This window comes from Danio rerio, chromosome 3, assembly GCF_052040795.2.
Source record: "Danio rerio strain M-AB ecotype USA chromosome 3, GRCz13ab, whole genome shotgun sequence".
NCBI lineage: Eukaryota > Metazoa > Chordata > Actinopteri > Cypriniformes > Danionidae > Danio > Danio rerio.
In genome coordinates, this window is record NC_141023.1 from 26,111,772 (window position 1) to 26,132,826 (window position 21,055).

Here is a 21,055-nt window from a genome sequence, read left to right on the forward strand (position 1 = left end):
TTATTCAGCGGATGCCCTTCCAGCTACAACCCAGTACTGGGAAACACTCATACACACTCATTCACACACATTCTTACACTACATACAATTCAGTTTATTCAATTCACCTATAGCTCAAGCGTTTGAATTATGGGGGAAACCGGAGCACGCAGAGGAAATCTACATAAACATGGATAGAACATGCAAACTCCACACAGAAATGTCAACTGACCCAGCTGGCACTCGAACCAGAGACCTTCTTGCTGCGAGGTGACAGTGCTAAACACTGAGTCATCTTATAACACTTATATAAAATTAATATCATATTTGCAATTCTTCTCTTATTAATGAAATCTTGATCTCTTGATAATGTGATGTTGTTATTGTTTAGTTATATTACATAATCATACTTAATTTACGTTGGCATTTCTACTAATTTAGGAGACATTTTTTTGTCATAAATTTAGTTATAGAATAGAATGAAACCTATATACTGTAAGTTACTTGTTGCATTTGAAGCCAAATGTTATTCCTCTATTCATAGTAATGATGTTGACAAATTAATCTTCTAGTCTCGAAACCACCAATCACAATCCATCTAGAGCAGGGGTGGGCAAACTCATTCCTGAAGGCCAGTGTCCTGCATAGATTAACTCCAACTCTAATCAAACACACCTGAACATGCCAATCAGTGTCTTCAAGATCACTAGAAATCTATAAGCAGGTGTGTTTGACTAGAGTTGGAGCTAAACCAGCCCTTCAGGACCGAGTTTGCAAAATAAAATAAAATAAATAAAATAAAATAAAATAAAATAAAATAAAATAAAATAAAATAAAACAAAATAAAATAATAAAATAAAATAAAATAAAAGTAAATAATAAAATTTAAATTTCAACTAAATAAAAAATAGGAAAAATTCAAACTTAAAATTAAATTAAGCAAAATAAATAAATTAAATTTGAAAATAAATAAATAAATAAATAAATAAATTAAAATAAAGTATATAGATAACTAAATAAAACAAAACAAAAAAGACAAGACAAGACAAGACAAGACAAGGCAAGGCAAGGCAAGGCAAGGCAAGGCAAGGCAAGGCAAGACTAAACTAAACTAAACTAAACTCAACTCAACTCAACTCAACTCAACTCAACTCAACTCAACTAAACTAAACTAAATTAAATTAAATTAAATTCTGATAAACAGAGCCCATTGTATGATGCATATTGCTTGTTTCAGTTAACTTCTTTTTAGTTAACTGAATAAAGCGAACATGCTTCAAATGCCTTCTGTCTGCTCATTCTGAAACTCAAAACTGATGCTCCTTTAAATACTCTAAGAGCGAAGAAATATCAAAGTGATACTCAAAACACACACAAGGACATGCATGTCTTAGAAGGACATTTGGCCCCGCAATTAAGATGCTATACGGCAGCAAATAAAATAAATCAAAACTAATTCAAAAAGTGTTTGTTGCAGACTACACGGTGCTCCAGTTTCCATGACAGCTGGCGAAATGTTCTCAGCTTACAGGCTAAATGTAAGAGGATGAGAGGAAGGGAGGGAGAAGGAAACGTGAAAATCGCAGTCCAATCTCGAAAAACAAATTAGCTTTAAAATGTATGAGGTGAGTGAGTGGAGATGCCGAGAACAGATGCGAGCATTCTCTACTTTTGCTCCTCTTCAATTTGCCAATTTCATCCCTGAGCTCAATTATAGTCTCCAAAAGTCACAGGAAAAAAAAGTGAGAATAAAAGCCTACACAGTATAGTCTTTGAAGCACCCTCTCCATGTTCCTCCAGATTCAAGCGTCTGTGTTCTTCTTCGCTGGCAAACCCCGCAGCAAGAGAAATGATGTCTGCAAAAATATAACAGTTTATCACCAGCACAGGATGAAAGGACGGCTGCACGTCTGTCACTGTTCAGAGAAAAACCAAAACAGAAAAGTAATCATTGGCAGTGACAAAGAGGCCTGTGTTTCAGTCAAGGACAAGCTAGATGAAATGAAAGAAGAAGAAAAAACTTTGGTTGAAAATAAAGCGATACTGATTTTGTTATCACAAAACGTTCATAAAGTAGTGTCGGAAGTATGGAGTTAAGCACTACTCTTTGTAAGTGCTTTCTTAATTAAGACACTGCAGGTGAATAGGGTAAAATGAAATAATGGTATGGTGAAATGAACTAATAGCTATCACTGTACTTCTACAGTTCATTAATTACATGAAGAATTAGCAAATATTACTATTAAGTTGCATTTGTATTTTCATATCAAGTATGCATCAATTAATTTGCCTACATGTCTAGCAGAATAATCAGAACACTGTGTAGGAATGCAAATTATCCTTTTTCAGCCAAGAAGCTCAATACAGATTCCAAAGGCAGATACTGATAAGATTAGGGACTGGTGTGTGGACTTTGGGGGGTTTAGAGTGTGGTCGTATGTTGATTGGTCAGTTTGTGTGTCTCAGTACATGCTCAAGAAAGATACAAAATATGTGGTAAACTTAGCTCTGGTCTCTTTTCCTGCTCTGTGCTTTTTCTGCTCTGTCTCTCTCCCTGTTATCTCCACCGGTCTCTCCCTCTCTCTCTGGTCACTTTATTTTACATTTAAGCTGGGCACAATTAATATCACATGTTTTTATCATTTTACCTTTAATCTTTTTATATAGTTATTTCATAATTAATTCAGCTGTTACCATAGAGAATTATTGTCATTAAATCATTTCATTTTCAAGTATTTTATGAATTCCTTTTGATTTAACATCAACACTTAATTGCTCCATATTGCAATCCAATAGAATACAATCACATAATAGCAACGCTCTCCCACATTTAAGCTATTAATACTGCCCTTATTTCCATTTTTGGTATAAGATTGCATAAGGATGGTTTGACTAAAAATTAAATTTTTTTACCTTCATACTGATAACTTTTTAGTCATTCGGCAGAACTACAATTCGAACCGCTGTAGTTAAAAACCCATTCGTACAACTGGATGAAGTCAGGTTCAGGATTTTCTTTTGTTTGAAATTTTTACACCACTTGAAATCTGAATAAACAACATCTATCCATTGACGTGTGGTTTGTTTGGATAAGAAAAAAATTGGTCGAGATATAACTATTTGAAGATCTGGAAGATGAGGGTTAAATATATATATACTGAGAAAATCTTCATTCATTTTCCTTCGACTTAGACCCTTATTTATCAGGGTCACAGCAGTGGAATAAACCGCCTCCTTATCCAACATTTGTTTTATGCAGCGGATTCCCTTCTAGCCGCAACCCAATACTGGGAAACACTCATACACTCTCATTCACTTACTCACACACACACGCACACACGCACAAAGCCACATACATACGCACGCACGCACGCACTCACGCACACGTTTATTCTATTCACCTCATAGACTGTGGGGGAAACCGGAACACCCGGAGGAAACCCACGCAAACACAGGGAGAACATGCAAATTCCAAACAGAAATGCCAACTGGCCCAGCTAAGACTCGAACCAGCAACCTTCTTGCTGTGAGGTGACAGTTCTAACCACTGAGCCACCATGCCACCAAGAAAATCTTCAAATTTGTCTAAATGAAGTGCTTAGCAATGCACTTCATTACTAATCAAAAATCAAATATATATATATATATATATATATATATATATATATATATATATATATATATATATATATATATATATATTAAAATCATGCAGTCTGAACTCGGCATAACAGGTTTAAATGGTTTGTAAGGCATATCTCTACTAACATAAATTGATAAATTGCTATAGAAGAAGTCATGTATAATGCAATTGGAGTGTTTGCTTTTCATTAGGCTAAAAAAAGGATAAAAATCTCCAAATTGAAAGATGTGAGAAATAATAGTAATGTCTGTGGTGCCCACACCACAACAACTAAATGAAATCATGATGTATGTTAAGCATGGTATGTCCTGAGGGTGTTGGAAATAAACAAAAAAAGTGGGCAGGTGCATAACACAAATCTGTTTGAGTTATGAATATTTATTAGGTGACATAACTTTTGCGCGTCTGATTTGCTGAAAGGCAGGTAAGTGGGCGTTAGCTTTATTTGGATTATTTCTTGCTGCTTGCACAGTTTGGCTGATATACCAGGTTGGCAGCAGCTTGTGTTTGGTCTTAAAGTTGCTGTTTTTCTTTTTTGCAACACAGCAAAACAAAGTTGTTTTAGCACAATAATTACTCCCCATAAAACGAGGAGGACCAAATTTCTGAAAGTGGTTGGCAGTTATAATGATTGCTCCGTCTCTACATAATAGTGAGTAATCAGAATCACAATTTAGCCCTGATTCAAACTAAATGCGTTCGAAGACCTGGAACAGTTGCTGATGGGGGCTGAGTGCTTAAAGCTAGCATGGGAACGATGAGTGAAAGAGATAAACAACTGCAAGTTTGTTAAGATGATAAACGTTTAAATTAAGTGACTTTTTTGGATATGCATGTATGGATGTCTCAAGTGTAATAAACTTTAGAATAACAAATGAGCCTGCAATGAATATTGTAGATATTGTAAAAAGCGATTTAAAAAAAAGAATATACTTAAAAAATTAAAAAAAAAAGTGAGTAAACCAATTGTAGTTTGGATATTTTAGGTTGACAGAATTTATATAATTATGTACGTAATTCATTTACTTAACAGTTTCAAGTTAAGGGTTTATTCACTATTTTAAGTGAAGTCAACTGATCGCTTTTTACAGTGTAGACTGTTGTTAAACTTTAATCTAGAAATTAACTTTAATGTACAGTACATAAACAATAATCAATGATTTTGACAGCATTAGCACTTACATTGGAGCTCTTTTTTCACTGTTGTTTTTTTTTTATCGTGTAAGAAATCTCTGTAACACTTTAGTTTGTCACAATTGTTATTACCTACTGTCTTTTTACCTCCCTATTATTAAAACATTATTTGTTTATTAGAAGTTATAAAGTATAATCTTATTCTGCATTACTAATTCTGCCCAAAATCTAATCCCAACTACCATGCTATTAATAAGCAGCTAATTAGTAGTTTATTAACCTAATAGTGTTAGTTAATGGTTTGTTACAATTGTGAGTTGTGACTTAAATTAAGGTGCGGCCAAAACCTCTTATTATCACTAAAGTTGCAGTTATTGCAGTTATTGGATTAAAAACAAACAACTATTTGACTATATAGTCAAATGTGTTTATGGGACAGTCTGTGACGGTCTGCCACTTACTTTGTCTTTGTTGTTTGTTTATTTTATGATTAAAATATTAATTCATTGTTCACCCATTCTTGCACGTTCTTTCAACTATGATCAATGCATTTAAAAAACCATTTTATTTACTTACATTGTAAAATGTACTTTGTTATGTGTGATGACAAAGCTGAATTTTTTCCTGATCCTTTGGAAATCATTGTAGATTTGGCATTAAAGAGGCATTGCAGTTTATTTGTTATTTAAGTCTTTAAACATTTTTTATTGATTTATTGATTACTTTCTGAACCAAAACTTGTGTACAGTAGCACAAAGTATAGCATACTATTTCCAAGCCAAAAAATTTAAGTTGATAAGCATAAACCAATCTAAACCTGTTTTTTTGCCAGATATAATTTTTAAAGACTTTAAACGGAAGCAATTGACCAGTCCAGGGCTACCAAGATTTTAAGTGGCAATGTTTCACAGTTATAACCTTATTTTGCAGTAACTGCAGACTTATATATACATATACAGTCATTATACCACAACATGTGCCTTCCAACAGTAAATTTTTGACCTTATAAGTTAGATTAGATTTTTTTACTATGTGGTGGAAACAGACTTCCATACAAGCATGAACCCTAAACTAATAATCTAATCTAATCTAATCTAACAAAACATAACATAACATAACATAACATAACATAACATAACATAACATAACATAACATAACATAACATAACATAACATAACATAACATAATATAATATAATTAATCTGGGGGTCACCACAGCAGAATGAACCACCAACTTGTTTTACGCAGCGGATGCCCTTCCAGCTGCAACCAATCACTGGGAAACATCTATACACATTCACACTCATACACTACAGAAAATTTAGCTTACCCAATTCACCTGTACCGCATGTCTTTGGACTGTGGAGGAAAACGAAGCACCCGGAGGAAACCCATGCGAACATGTGGAGAACATGCAAACTCCACACAGAAACGCCAGCTGACCCAACCGAGGCTTGAACCAGCAACCTTCTTGCTGTGAACATGTTACCCACTGCGCCATTGTGCAGCCAATATAATATAATATAATATAATATAATATAATATAATATAATATAATATAATATAATATAATATAATATAATATAATATAATATAATATAATATAATATAATATAATATAATACAAAACCCAAAAAGTTAAGGTAACACAAAGCATTTGAAAAAACGATTGAAACAAACAATTTAAGTTAAAAAAACTAATCCTAATGAATCCTAATCATTTGAGTAAAAAAAGCAATTTGAGCACAGTAAAACCCAATAAAAGAAGGGAACTCAAACCGACTGAGTATTGTAAAACCCAGTAAGTTATGGCAACTCAAACCATTTGAGGAAACCGAGTGCAAAATACCATTTGAGTAAAAAAAAAAAACTAATCTATAGGAGTACTGTGAACTTACTCCATTTAAGTTGAAGTAATGAGGTATTTAATTAACTCATTACCTTCAACACTGAGTTCAAAAATCTTTTCAAATGAGTAGAATTAACTTTCAGTAAATGTTGATTTAACTACTCATTTCATAAAGTTGACTGTTGGGTTTTACAGTGAATAATATAATGCAAACATTGTTGCACATTTAAATTAAAATGTTTGCCATTCCTGTTTTAAAAGCAGTCAGTAATTTCACAAATTCCTTGAAAATATCTGTCAGAAACATTTCAGCATCTTGAAAACATCCATGCACCCCCGAATCTAAATTCATATTTCACACCCTCAGTCTTTAACTCTCGCGCCTTTGTTCTCAATAGTCTGTCTGCTTTGGTTTTCCACCACTATTTAATCACATCCGAACCATGAAGAATCTTTCAAAGAAAGTTCAAGTAAATCCACCCAGAGAAGACCTCTCGGTTCTAGAAATAACACAGCCCGCTATCGAACACCGATTCGGCACACAAGGGATGTCTTTTCCCTTTTAAAGATTTTATAGATTTGCTGTGGGCCAATCATAACACAAGTTTCCATGACCTCTGAAATTACAGTATCCCACAGCGCACACCGTACATCACTCTCAGGAGATTCAGAGGAAACGTGCACAGCGCTCACAAACTCACAAGTGCCGCCACTGAAAGATTAGGCAGTGAATCGCAAGCAGCAATCATATTATAACGAGATGAATGGCTGCAATTTCTTTTCAATCAATTTCAGAGCGGTCCCAGTTTGATCCAGTTGAAGAAGTGTGTTTTTATGCTGCGCTACTGAATATATCCATATATATGTGTATATTACTGTTGATTCAATCTGAGGCAGGTTATCTGATTGCCTTAAGTAAAAAAGCATATATTCAAAGATTTCGACAAAACAAATAAGCATGTTCGACCATGGTATTATATGGAAAAAATCAGCACAAAGTCCTCAGTTTACCCTTCTAATCCAACATGCAGCTCGCTTTTACGAAGGGTGTCACAGATTTGTTTTATCTAATTATATCTTTGCCTCAGCATATGCTTTGTCAGTGACAACTAGGCTGCTTGTCTGACAAAGCTAACAAGATTGGATTGAGGTGCTGACCGCGAGGTTGCTGTTAAAGCACTGATCTGGACACCGTTAATTAACTGGATGAAGCTAATGTGCTGTTTGAACTGAGTAGTTAAGTCCTTATGTATACATTAAGGCAAAATTACACAGACAAAATTATATTCATGCACAGGTCGAGTTTTGGGCTGATTTACTTCTATAACATGACAACTGGAAAGAAATACATTTTAACTACTTTTTTTTTTTTTTTTGCAATATTTGTGCCAATTTAAATTGTAATACACACTGTAAAACCCAACTGTCAACTTTATCAAATGAAATAGGTGGTTAACTAAACCGATTTGTTGCAATCGGTTACCTCAAACGGTTTGAGTTCCCTTAACTTATTGGGTTTTACAGTACTCTGTTGGTTTGAGTTCTCTTCATTAATTGGGTTTTACTTTGCTCAAATTGCTTCGTTTCCTCAAATGATTAGGTTCACAGTACTCATTAGGATTTGTTTATGGACTTAAATGGTTTGAGTTACCTTAACTTTTTGGGGGTTTACAGTGTTCTTCACTTTAGTAGCCATTGTTACATTTTTATTTCTCTAAATTATTATTAGGATTCTCAGAATGGTTTGATCATATAATTTGCATTTGATGCACTATTTAATTTCAAAATCTTTTTTTTTCATTTTTGTTATTAGCGAAGTTTATTTATTCTAATAGTCCCCTTTAGACATTTTGTTGACACCAAGTAATGTTGCAAGTACATGTAAACTCATTTTATTAATCCAATCTACAATTAGATCTCCAATCTCTAATTAGACAACTAGACAATTAGTTGATATGCAAGTAATCTTGCGTAGCCCCATATCAGACTGACAGCTGAAGGTCTGAGAACTTTGGCCTTTTTTGATTCATAATGGTCTATCATCAATATAAGCATCACAGTTTTTTTTTAATCTGCTCAGACTTGTTTTTAGGTGGGCTGATTAGGATTGCTGCACACTCGACTGCTGGAAATCCTGTATACAAAATCAATTAGAGGACTACCGAGGATCTGCTAGTGTGTTTTTAGAAAAGTGGGCCACATGCATCAAACATTTAGCCGTTGGTGTTTGTTGTGATGTCTGAGGCTGAGACAAATATATAAGGTACTTTTAGATAGTAATGTAAAAAAAAAAAAAAAAAAAAGTTGACAAAACGTCTTTTGTCCAGAATGAGTAAAAACTGAATTCTATGCAAGCCAGGCCAGTAGATGCAAACCACTAGTTCAACATTTCAGTTCAACTATTATAAATAAATCATAACATATCTTTCAAAAATGTGCACTTTGAAACTTGATCTTGAACTTTAAATGCTGTAGTTGTGTAAATAAATGGCCAAAAGGCATTATACGTTTCGTAAACTAAAAACATGTAGGCAAAAGTTACTATATTGACTTAGGCCTGTCTCGCTCTAAAGGAAACTCTGGGACTTATACATCGTAATATAACGTCAATGATATCTTGTAATTAAATATGTAGAAGAAATTAAAACATGAAAGCTTCACATTGTTTGATACTTATTTTGGTCTGGGAGGCACTATTATTTTTTATGACATCCCACAGTTTTACCCCCTACTTGCCTTGTACAATTAACAGAACACAAGTGTAAATATAAAATACAGACTGAATGCAAGATTGTGTGGCTTTTGGACAGAATTTTCAGACAAGCAACACCCAAAACAAGAAGTGATGTACAATGTCGCCGCTGCTTTCCTAGTGATTCAATTAGTTCAAACTGAGGTTTGCATAAGAGAAAATAACCATGTCAAAATGTGCGAAAAGCTCTTCAGAAGAGCAATAAAGGAGACTCAATCTGTCGTTGTAAATTGTATAATTCAAGTCGACGTTTTTGAGAATAAAAATAATCACATACAAACAGTCCAAATCAATCCCCGTGGCTCCTGATGATGCACTGAAGTCTTACAACATTCAGTGTCTGCAAGAAATCGAACATTATTTACAATATTATTAGCTTTAATCAACAGCCTGCACAAACAGTTCTCAGTGTATTTAATAGCGTAGTGAGTGCAAGCTTTTAATCGCTTGAAGACATACAGCATGTCACACTCAGACATTACTGTATGAAGAGAATGGGGATGTACATTTTTGCTGAAATGGTTCCAATCTGTGATTGTCCAAAATACAACAACTGCTATGAATTTCGCTCGGCAGGCATGACAATATTCTGATATGAACTGATGCGCATATGTCATCCAGCGACCGATTGATTGCTCTTACAAAACTTGTTTATACATTCTATGAATTAAAGCTAATAATATTGTAAATAGGCGATGCGGTGGCGCAGTAGGTCGCTGGTTCAAGCCTCAGCTGTATCAGGAGGCATTTCTATAGTTTGCATGTTCTCCCCACGGTCGTGTGGGTTTCCTCCGGGTGCTCCGATTTAGCCCCACAAGCTAAAATTGTCCATAGTGTATGTGTGTGAATGAGAGTGTATGGGTGTTTCCCAGTGATGGGTTGCAGCTGGAATGGCATCCGTTGTGTAAAACATATGCTGGATAAGGTAGTGGTTCATTCCGCTGTAGCGACCCCTGCTAAGCTGAAAAGAAATTGATGAATGAATATTGTAAATAATGTTCAGCTTCCTACAACTCCCAATATATCAGTGTACTGCCAGGAGGCACGGTTATTGATTCAGACTCGCTTGTGTTTATTTTTAATCTAAAAAAAAAAAAAATAGTAACAATTGGCTAACATTATAGGATTCACCTTTAGCTCAATACCTTCTGTAATGTTCTGCTGAAGAATAAAAGTCAACACAGGAAATCTTCACTTTTGTTCAGTTTTGGCTGAACTATCCCTTTAAAGCTTTTAGTAAACCACAGCTACTGAAAGAGCACTCAGGTGGAGAAAGATATAAGTGTACATTTAAACCAAATGCTGTACCATCATCTCTTCTCCACACAGACTCTAAACATGCTCAAATATCGAGTGAAACTCGCGCTGGGAAAAAACAGAATGTGAACATGCCAACGCTTGTCAGTCACTGAAGAAGAAACTTCAAGCTTATTTACAGAGACCTGGCAATTGGTCAATTGCAGTCTGTAAGTGAGCAGTTTTCAGTTATGATTGATGCAGCAACCAAGATGGATACTGACAAGTTTCTGCATGTTTATTTTCAATAGCTTTCTTCTCTCTGGCTCGAATCAAATGTGGATTTAATTTGAAATCCAGAAGCATTTATACTCATGGTGAAGGAAAGTAGTGAAGAAAAGACTAACATCCCTTTGACTGAAAATTACAACTAAAATTTACAACAAAAAATCTATTGTAAAAATAGAAACAGGCAGAACATATGTAAAGTAACGCCCCATAGTCCAAAATAAATGTGGATTTTTAAAATAATGTAAACATTCCATTGGTTTTCCACTGCATATTTAAGTTTTATACATCTTGAATACTGGATTCAGTCAGATCTCACAAGAAAATATATCTATTTAATGTATTGTCAAAAAAAAAAAGATTTTTATAGGTTGTTTTCAATCACGTGGTTCTGATGGCATGCAAAATTCAGATTTAGGACAGAAAATAAAAAAAATGAATGGGAGACATAGAGGAAAGTCCATATTTTTGTGATTTTTCCATATTTCAAAGGAGATATAAATAGAAAATAACCACATATGTTGGGCATGATCCTTATATCATGAAGAGGGCAGAGTTTTCTACTGAACTAAAATATATTTGCCTGTCATTGAGGCGGTAGATACTATATAAACTATTACGTTACATGAAAAATACTATAAGTTAATACTAGTGTTTGGAAGCATACTATAGATAATTACTTGAATTAAACAGACGCAGTAATTATATTGTTGCTGTGGTACAACACAACTGTAGTAAAAAACAAATTATTCAAGAGGCTTCAGTTCTCTTCGCAATGCGTCACAGTTTACACTAACATTACAGTATTTATTACAGTTTATCAGTTTACTATACTAGAGTATTCTGTAGCATTCATTAACAAAGAGTTGTGCACATTATACACGCTACTATGTGCTTAAAAAACATGTTCATTATAAATTACTGTAGTTTTTCCCATGCGGAAATCTTTCAGACGTCACGAAATAACAGATGAAAGCATACAAAAGTGTGGACGCATAATCTACATTATATTATTTATTTTGGTAAGGGGGAAAAGTGCTCTACAATAATAATCTTCTAGTCTTGTCGCAGGTTTTTTTTTTTTTTTCTGTCGATGAACTTACCATCAACAAACATTTACCGCTGATATGCATCTTGATGTTCAGATTATGGTTGTTTATTCTTTATACGCCAGTAAAGAATTGGATTATTGTCAAACAAAGACTGAGATTTCATAGCAGCGATGAATAGGCAGGGTACGTTATTTGTTCTTCTGGATTTTGCACATGTGTGGCAGTGTTTGTATTTGATTTTTATATACTGTAACACATTAACATATTTTTACACATAGCAAGGCCTGTATATAATCTTTATTGGTGCTGTCAAACGAATTATCACAGTTAAAAAAGTTTGTACACATGGATGTATGGAATAAATGTTTTTTACATGCCACCTTTTCTTCTGTTTTTCAGCCAGTTTCTTGAACTTCCCCCCTTTATGAGCAAAAACGTTTGGAAGTCTATAAAAGTTGTTTGACATTTCTTAATTTGGACGATTTGAACAACTATAAAGAACATAAAACAGAATAATTTTTATGTTCTGATAGCGACTCCTATGTAGAAGAATCTCTTCCTGCCCTCCATCTGAATTTCGCGCATCAATGACGTCATGTGAAAAACAACTTATACATTTTTATGATTTTATTGCTATGTAAACTTACAAATTTGACAAAAACCATGTCCCCAAACGCCCACTTTTTAACCTACCCTTTATTAGGGGATGAGCAAATTGTACTAAAATGTACTAATTATATTGTACAACACATTTTCGGCTTTATTAATTTAGCATTAATAGCTCCCACACAATCGCAGACCTAGAGTTCAGAAAATATCCCATGCATTGCAGCACACTGATAAACACTGTGTTGGGTAGCATGTATCTAAAGGACGGTCAGACAAGCAGACAGCATGCGTGCGTGCGGATGAGCCAGATGAAGATAAAGAGGCTTTAGAAACAAACAGCTCAGGGAGAGAAGCACACAAAGCAGGCATCAATATCAATGACGGGATCCTGAGGTGAGCTCAGCTCTAGGAGAAATACAAGCGTGAATAGTAATGTGCTCTCGCTGTCAAATTTATAGCTGCATATGGGAACTGCGTTTGAGGAAAACTGCACTTCTAGAGAACAGCCGTGCACTTTTTAGCCAATCACAACGCTCTATTGTACAAATGCAATCACAGTGCTGTGATAAAAAGATTATCTTGAGGGACGGCCGTGCAGTGATCTGCAGTGTCACATCGACTCGGGTCACGTCAGATTGTTTTCTATCACAAATTACATGACCAAAACTGTGGATGTCATGACATTTCATTGGAGCTGATCAAAAAGTTTTTCTTGATCCACATCTGTGACATGGTGAACTTGAAAAAAGAAAAGCCATTTTTGGTATTAACAGACCAGTCCAAAATGGTAACTTTGGTCAGTTTTTATTTTGGTTAGCTACTGAGTAACATTACTTAATTATATTTATTTACTACAGTATATGGTTTGGATACGGGTTAGGTTTAGGGTTGTAGCTACATGTAATTATGCATAATTAATTGTAATTGTATAAAATAAACAGAACATAACAAGGACACCCTAAAATGAAGTGTTACCCATTTTTTAAAAGACTATCATTCGATCAAGAAGGAAAAGACAAGCGCTGTGCAGCAAAATCATAGTTAGTTGCATGAGAGAACAGTGTAAGCATGTAAGATTAATAGGGGAGACTTTTTCAATTTTGAGGTTGTTTACTTTCCATAGATAATCATAAACACATGTAAATTAGATAATGCTTTGATAGTTAGACATTGCTTTCATAGTGTTAACATTCAGGTTGTCAAATTAACTCAAACTCACACAAAAGAGTCGCTATTCTCTACCTACTAACCTAACATGCACCCGATATGGTATATGCTGTGAGAAAATGCACCATAATAAAGTAATCAGACTTCACTGCACTATACCAAGATTTGGATTTTAACAGAAATTGTAAATCTTGCTTTCCTGCTCATTCTTGCAGGCAATTTACACAAGACTTCAGCGTCAACGCTTGAGGGAGGGCATGTCTGAAGTTGGGGCTGATGCAATTGTCATAGCAGCCAATAAAATAAGTACACAATTGACTACTGTTTGAGCAAGGGTATTTGCATAAAGTGATCTGATTGGCTGACGCCTTCGTTGGCGCTTAAAGTTGGAAAATTATCAACTTCTGCAGCAAGCAACGTCGATGAAACGGCACAGACGGATCCACAATTCAGTTGGGAAAAGCTTGACGTCACCAATTCAAAGTGAATGAGAAGCGTTGATGCTGACGCCCTGTGTGAATGTGTAAAATAGGTTAATTGATTCATTTGTTATATTAGTAGTCATGCATTGCATCATGCACTCCTGCAAAAGTAAGGTAAAGTATGACAAAATAAGAGAGAGGCTCTCAACGAAGTGAATATAAATGAGATTTTATGCATTTATGACAAATGTCATTAAGAGTCATTCGTTCAGTTAAGTAATTTTTTTCAATGCAAAGGTGACATTAATTGAGATGTTTGTTATGACAACTTGACAAAACCAAGACCTGTCTTTGTCATAACAACAAAACTTTTAATCCACTATTATAATTGCGTTATGAATGTTATAACAGTGTCATAAATATACTTCTTGACCTACAGTGTTGCAAATTAAAAACTGTCATTAAATATTAATGATGCTGCTTTAAAGTTGTAAGATAGAGTACTAACACTTTATTGAACTATTTTAATGATCAATTCAGATTAAATAAATTTAAATTCCATTGATAAAGTCATCAGAAAAATACTATAAGAAATTAAACTAAAAATACAAGTAATTTTATCTGTGGACTGTACGCTACATACTATTTATTCATTGATTCATTTTCTTTTCGGCTTAGTCTCTTTATTCATCAGGGATCGGAATGAGCCGCCAACTTATCCAGCATATATTTTACGCAGTGGATGCCCTTCCAGCTGCAACCCAACACTGGAAAACACCCATACACACTCAATCTCACACACAAACACACACTATGACCAATTTAGCTTACCCAATTCACCTATACCACATTTCTGGAGGACACCCAGAGGAAACCCACACAAACACCGGGAGAACATACAAACTCCACACAGACTGGCAAACTGACCCAGCCAGGGCTCAAACCAGCAACTTTATTGCTGTGAAGCGATCGTGCTACCCACGGCCCCACTATACTATTTAATGCTATATAAATTATAACAGGAAAATAATTTTGTTTATGACTTGTTGATGGCAAGTTAACCTTGTAAAGTCAAATTGTTATGACAAAGAAGATTGTGACGCATTTGCTTATATTCATGTATTTTAAGATGCTATATGTGAACGGCCCCTATATGAACTCTGAGCATAACTAAGCACTTTTTTTTAAAAGTAAAGTCTTGTGACTTTTAACAAAACAGTTTAACTCACCAATTTATTCATGGGTTTAATAAATTTTTTTCCAAGTAAAATTAATCACTTTTTAGGGCTGCGCGGTGATGCACCTCTCAGCAAGTGATCTGATCAGTTTATCTATTTGTTTAGGTTCAACTGCAAATCTGAAATCTATGAAGTCTTTGGGTTATAAATGTCATTATTTCATTTTCCTTCGGCTTAGTCCCTTTTATTTTTCTGGGCTCACCACTGCAGAATGAACCGCCATTATCCAGCATATGCTTTAGGCAGCGGATGTCCTTCCAGCTGAAACCCAGTACTGAGAAACACCTATACACTTACATTCACATAAATACACTACGGCCAATTTAGCTTATTCAGTTCACCTATAGCGCATGTCTTTGGAATGTGAGGGAAATCAAAGCACTTAGAGGAAACTCAACCCATGATTTACTTTTTTTTAAAGTAAAATTAATCCTTTTTACAGTGATGCTAATACCTGGTTGAAATGGTATTGCATATTTTAGCCTTTGTATGATTTGATAACTAAATTCATGAACATGAAGTAATAATAAAGTAAGAATTCACCTTCATAAAGTAATCAGAGGAAAACCTTATTCAACTCTGCCTTTTCTGTGCATAAAGACATTATGCACAGCAGAACCTCCTATAGAAATGTAATTTAATCAGTTTCTTCTTTTTTTTTTTGCCATCGGCTTCACCTCACATCCCACAAATTACCTCCATCTCCAATTCTCTCCATCCACAGGCCAAAGTGTGCAATTGTATCTCTCTCACTCTCCTCTATTGTCTCCCAGAGTCAGCGCTATATACGGCTCAGGTTTTCCCTTCATTATTCCGCTGTCTCTAATTTACCAGAGGAGCTACAGACAGTCTGATTTACAGCAAGCGGGAGCTACATTGAATTGTGCGCAGCGTAGTCTAGACTGAGCATTACACATAGCTGTATTGATTTCCATCTTTATGCAAATGCCTTCAGGCCCGTATAAATGTTCCTGCGCTGTTTGTCAAACAGGCGCCAAGCTCCTCCAGTGTAGTTTACTTCTACGGATGAGTCTCTCTACATTCACACACACACACACACAAAGGCATTTAACTTTGACAATCAAGGGTAATGTAGAGAAGTAGAACAGGCCTGATGTACACGAGAGATGCCGCTTCTGTGAAATACCCCCATCAAGGTGCAGCGCTGAGCTCTTTATTGAAGACAATTAAGGCAGGGCACTGGCCAATTGTATGTGTCCCCTGCCATTAGATTAGCCCGCTTTCCGCAGATTCGAACAGATGGGCCGCATTAACCCTGCATGGCTGGCAGTCACTGTCCATAACATCATTTTAAAAAGGTCATGAGATCAAGGGCAATTTTGAGACTAAAACATTACCGGGCCAATGCAGTTTAATTGTTGGGGACAGTTGCCCACCTGGCACTGCGGTCTGCTGCACAGCTTTGTTGCAGCTTGATGATTCCCGTTGCTGAATCTTCACTCAGTCACTCACTGTCACTCTGTGGGCACAAGACATTAATTAGTCAGCATTTGTCAGAATATTGGCCCTAATAATGAATTGTAATAATGAAACAAAGGTCTCAGATAAGACTCAAGCTTTAATTAAACAGATTTTAAAGTATTTACAAATAATCAAAATTTTTTTTTTCATTTTATTATATGTGAAAAGGGGCGAAGCAGTGGCGCAGTAGGTAGTGCTGTCGCCTCACAGCAAGAAGGTTGCTGGGTCGCTGGTTTATGCCTTGGCTCAGTTGGCTTTTCTGTGTGGAGTTTGCATGTTCTCCTTGGGTTTGCGTGGGTTTCCTCTGGGTGCTCTGGTTTCCCCCACAGTCCAAAGACATGCAGTACAAGTGAAAGTGGTGCGAGTTGTGCATTTTGTGCGATTGAGACGCTTAATGCACATAGTGCACGTTTTGCGGGAATCGCAAGAGATGGAAAATCTAAACTTCAGCTGAGAGTCGCGCCACGTTAACTAATCATGAGCATTGCCTTGTAGGGGCGCGATTATGATATAGCACTTGTTGTTGGTGTCCGGGGGAAAATCCTCCTGCGACACCAGATAACAATTCACCAAACTGGGCTTGGCTCAGTCTGAAGCACCACTAATGCCCAGTTCACACGGGGCTTCAGCGTCAACGCATGACAGAGGGCGTGTCTGAAGTTGGGGCTGATGTGATGGTCGTAGCAGAGTCCACCAATCAAATAAGTCAGCAACCGGCTACCGTCTGAGCTGGTGTATTTGCATACAGGGATCTAATTGGTTGACGCTTCCATCTGTGCTTGAAAAATTGAGAATGTGCAGCGAACAACGCCACTGAAGTGGCACCGGATCACTATGCAGTTCAGCAACGCTTGATGTCACCCATTCAAAATGGGAATGGGAAGCGTTGACGCTGACGCCCCATGTGAGTGGGTTGTGAAAGCTTCCATCATCCAGGTATAGTCTCTGGAGAAGTTTATAAACTCACAGAGCTGGGTGCATAAAAGAACTTATTATGCAGTCTCTGACACCATCTTGTGGCAGAACGTCAACCTTTACTTTCTTTGGTCTGCTCAGACAGGCTGATGGCGCCGATGGAGTGAATTATAAAATTATAAGTATTTTTAAATAAATAAACTGCCTAAAAATAAATAAATAAACTGCCTAAAAAAGCCTTAAAAAGTACATTATGTTGTCCAAAAGCAACAATATTTGCAAGCTGTAGAGTGTCCTTTGCTTGTCGCTGTATGTGGGCGGAGTAATACACAAGTGTGAAGGGTTAAGAGGCTGGACGAGTGCTGTTTTTTACAGAATCAGCCAATCAGATTCAAGAGCCAGACAGAACTATTGTGTATATATATATATATATATATATATATATATATATATATATATATATATATATAATAAACACATTTATATATTATGTCAAAACAAACTTTTATTTTGTATGTGATTTGAATTAACACATATTTTTATGTTATATTTTTGAGACACTGGTTTTACTTAGTTATATTAAAATCAGCTCTTTTCTTTTAAAATTTAAATGACATGAAACTTCACAATTCTATTTATTTTCACTTAAAAAAATTATGCATGATATATGAATAACTATTTAACCAAAGGTTAAGATAAGTAGCATTAGATCTGGAGAAAAGGTCTATGAGCTAGTTTTATCCTATGCAAATCATGAAAGTTAAGTGTGAATTTGTGCATCTGGGCAACCATATTCATCTCATGATTACATCTCAAATCAACCAGTTCACCACACACACAGTCTCCTCCATTTGTGTTTTCCAGATTAGTGTGTTTTAACCTCAGGAGAAGGAGCGTATAAAATGATCATGTTGAAAATGGCGCCTGGGCACTGGCTCTGTGTGATGGCATTTGGGATATATCTGCTCCGTCCATAAGCATTATAGGGAAGAGAAGCGACAAGCTTAATCAAAGATTTCATTCTGTCTCTTTCCACACCACACGGCTCATGTCTGACAAATCCAATTACGCGATTCACCCACCCGCTCTCACAGTGCTGGGCATCTGCTCACAGCCCCCCAAATCACCCCTTTTGCCTCCTGGGATTGAGTCAAAACACATCAGACTCTGCTCCTCCTTGCTCCAGCCTTCTGCATGCAGAAACAGAGGTGACGTGAAGGAGCACCGCAGGTCTGATGAGGTGCTGAAAGCCGCGAAAAGTGTGTGAACAAGAAGTGAATGCATCACAGATGGTGACGGCGGCTCTAGTGCCAGTTGTGTGATTCAGAAATCACATTTTCCTCATTTGAGATCATACTGGCATGAACACGTGGGGGGTCATTTTATTTGACAAATTGTTCAGGTGCACAGACTTGATGGTTGGGATGTGCTTAAATCATTCACCCTATTACTTTACCGGTGATCTGGTCTGAAGATGAATATTTGCTCATGTTCACCTGCAAATCTGAAATCTAAGAAATAATTGAATTAGAAATATCATTAATTCATTTTCTTTCGGCTTAGTCCTTTTTATTTATCAGGGGTCGCCACAGCGGAATGAACCACCAACTTTTCCAGCATATGTTTTACATATTGGATACCCTTCAAGTTGCAACACAGTACTGGGAAACATCCATACACTTTCATTCACACGCATATGCTACTGCCAGTTTAGCTTATTCAATTCACCTATAGCGCATGTCTTTGGGCTGTGGGGGAAACCACAGCACCCAGAGGAAACTCACGCGAACATGGGGAGAACGAGCACACTCCACACAGAAATGCCAACTGACCCAGCTAGGGCTTGAACTATCGTTCTTCTTGCTGTAAGATGACAGTGCAAGCACTGAGCCACCGTGCCACCCCTTTAAAAAGTGTCAATATTAGTTACTATTTTTAAAAATATTTGTACAGTATATGTTTAAAATATTGGGCTATTTTGAAGGTTATAAACCTAAATGTTATCACACAATAGGGTCACATGATTTCAAAGTAAAAAAAAAAAAAGAAAAACATTTTTAATTTCTCTTTCCTTTAAGAAAATGTAGCTTGTTGCATCATGATATGTCTGAAATGGTTCATTTAGGGATCTATAAACCATCTAGAATAAATATTAATTCATTTTGGGCAATTCTTAATAGTTTCTTCCTCATGATTAACGGTAATATTGCAGTAAACAATGTCCAGTTTCTTGTGCAGACAGATCATTTCACTTCATAAGACCTTAATCAATGTATAGTAAGGAGCCACATATTCATTTTGTTTTCCATTTTCACTCTGACTTGCATTGCATGAATCACCAAGGACCACAGTTTCCGGGAAAAAACAAACAAACAAACAAAAACTTATTTTAAAGAGATACTGACTGCATAATCCAAATTACAGTACTACTCAGACACTATATAAAGCCATGGCAAATGAACAGATCAGGATTTACAATTTATAGAGTTATTTGAAACATTTATGTTTTAAAACATTATTTTTGTTTTATCCTGTAAACAACTAATAGCATTTACTCCTTTTTAATATAAAAACATTATAATTTAAAACCTTTCACTATGGATAAAATATTAGATAAAATTGTCCTTAAAATGGTGTTTAAAAAATTAATAACTGCTTTTATTCTGGCCCAAAAAACAAACAAACAAACAAAAAAAAAGACTTTCTCCACAATAAAAAAAAAACAATATCAGACATACTGTGAAAATTTACTTGCCTTGTTAAACATCATTTAGGAAATATAAAAAAAGAAGAAGAAAAAAGAATCAAAGGGGGCTAATAATTCTGACTTAAAAAATTTGTCATGCCAGTAAAGCAATTGTTGAATTGAATTGAGAGAGAGAGAGAGAATGAATTAAAATAAATCATTGTAAATATACTGATTATTATTGCTTTTATTACTGTTTTGTCCTAAAATGTTGATTGTTAAATGTACAGTGTAACCTGATCTATTATTTTTTATTGATATGTATGAATATGATAATTCAAAAAAGCAATTATTAAATTGAAATGAATTAAATCGAGAGAAAGTGAGAAAGAGAATTTAACTCGTCCTCTTAAGTCACCATACAGACAATCAAACCACTGTCAGTCTACTGTCCTCGAAATCTTTGCTGTTTCCATGCTAACCCATCACAAATGAGGAGAGTCGCTTATGTGCCCAAAAGCAGGTTGCTGAAGAGCAAAAAACAAAAAGGTTTTAACTCAAATGAAGTGCTTTCTGCTGAATTAGTTGTCATGACAACAGCC

General features: G+C 35.6%; 1 long non-coding RNA gene across 2 annotated transcripts in view; it reads right to left on the minus strand.

Moving 5' to 3' along the window:
- Positions 1-21,055, minus strand: part of LOC147845637 (uncharacterized) — a 149,310-nt gene that overhangs the window by 77,964 nt on the left and 50,291 nt on the right. The window contains exons 2-3 of one of the 2 annotated variants that reach the window (XR_015480825.1): positions 16,768-16,850; positions 1,740-1,835 (exon numbers count right to left, since the gene is read on the minus strand). This is a non-coding gene — a long non-coding RNA (uncharacterized LOC147845637). The remainder of the gene's footprint in view (positions 1-1,739; positions 1,836-16,767; positions 16,851-21,055) is intronic. The other variant, XR_015480818.1, reaches the window with a different exon arrangement.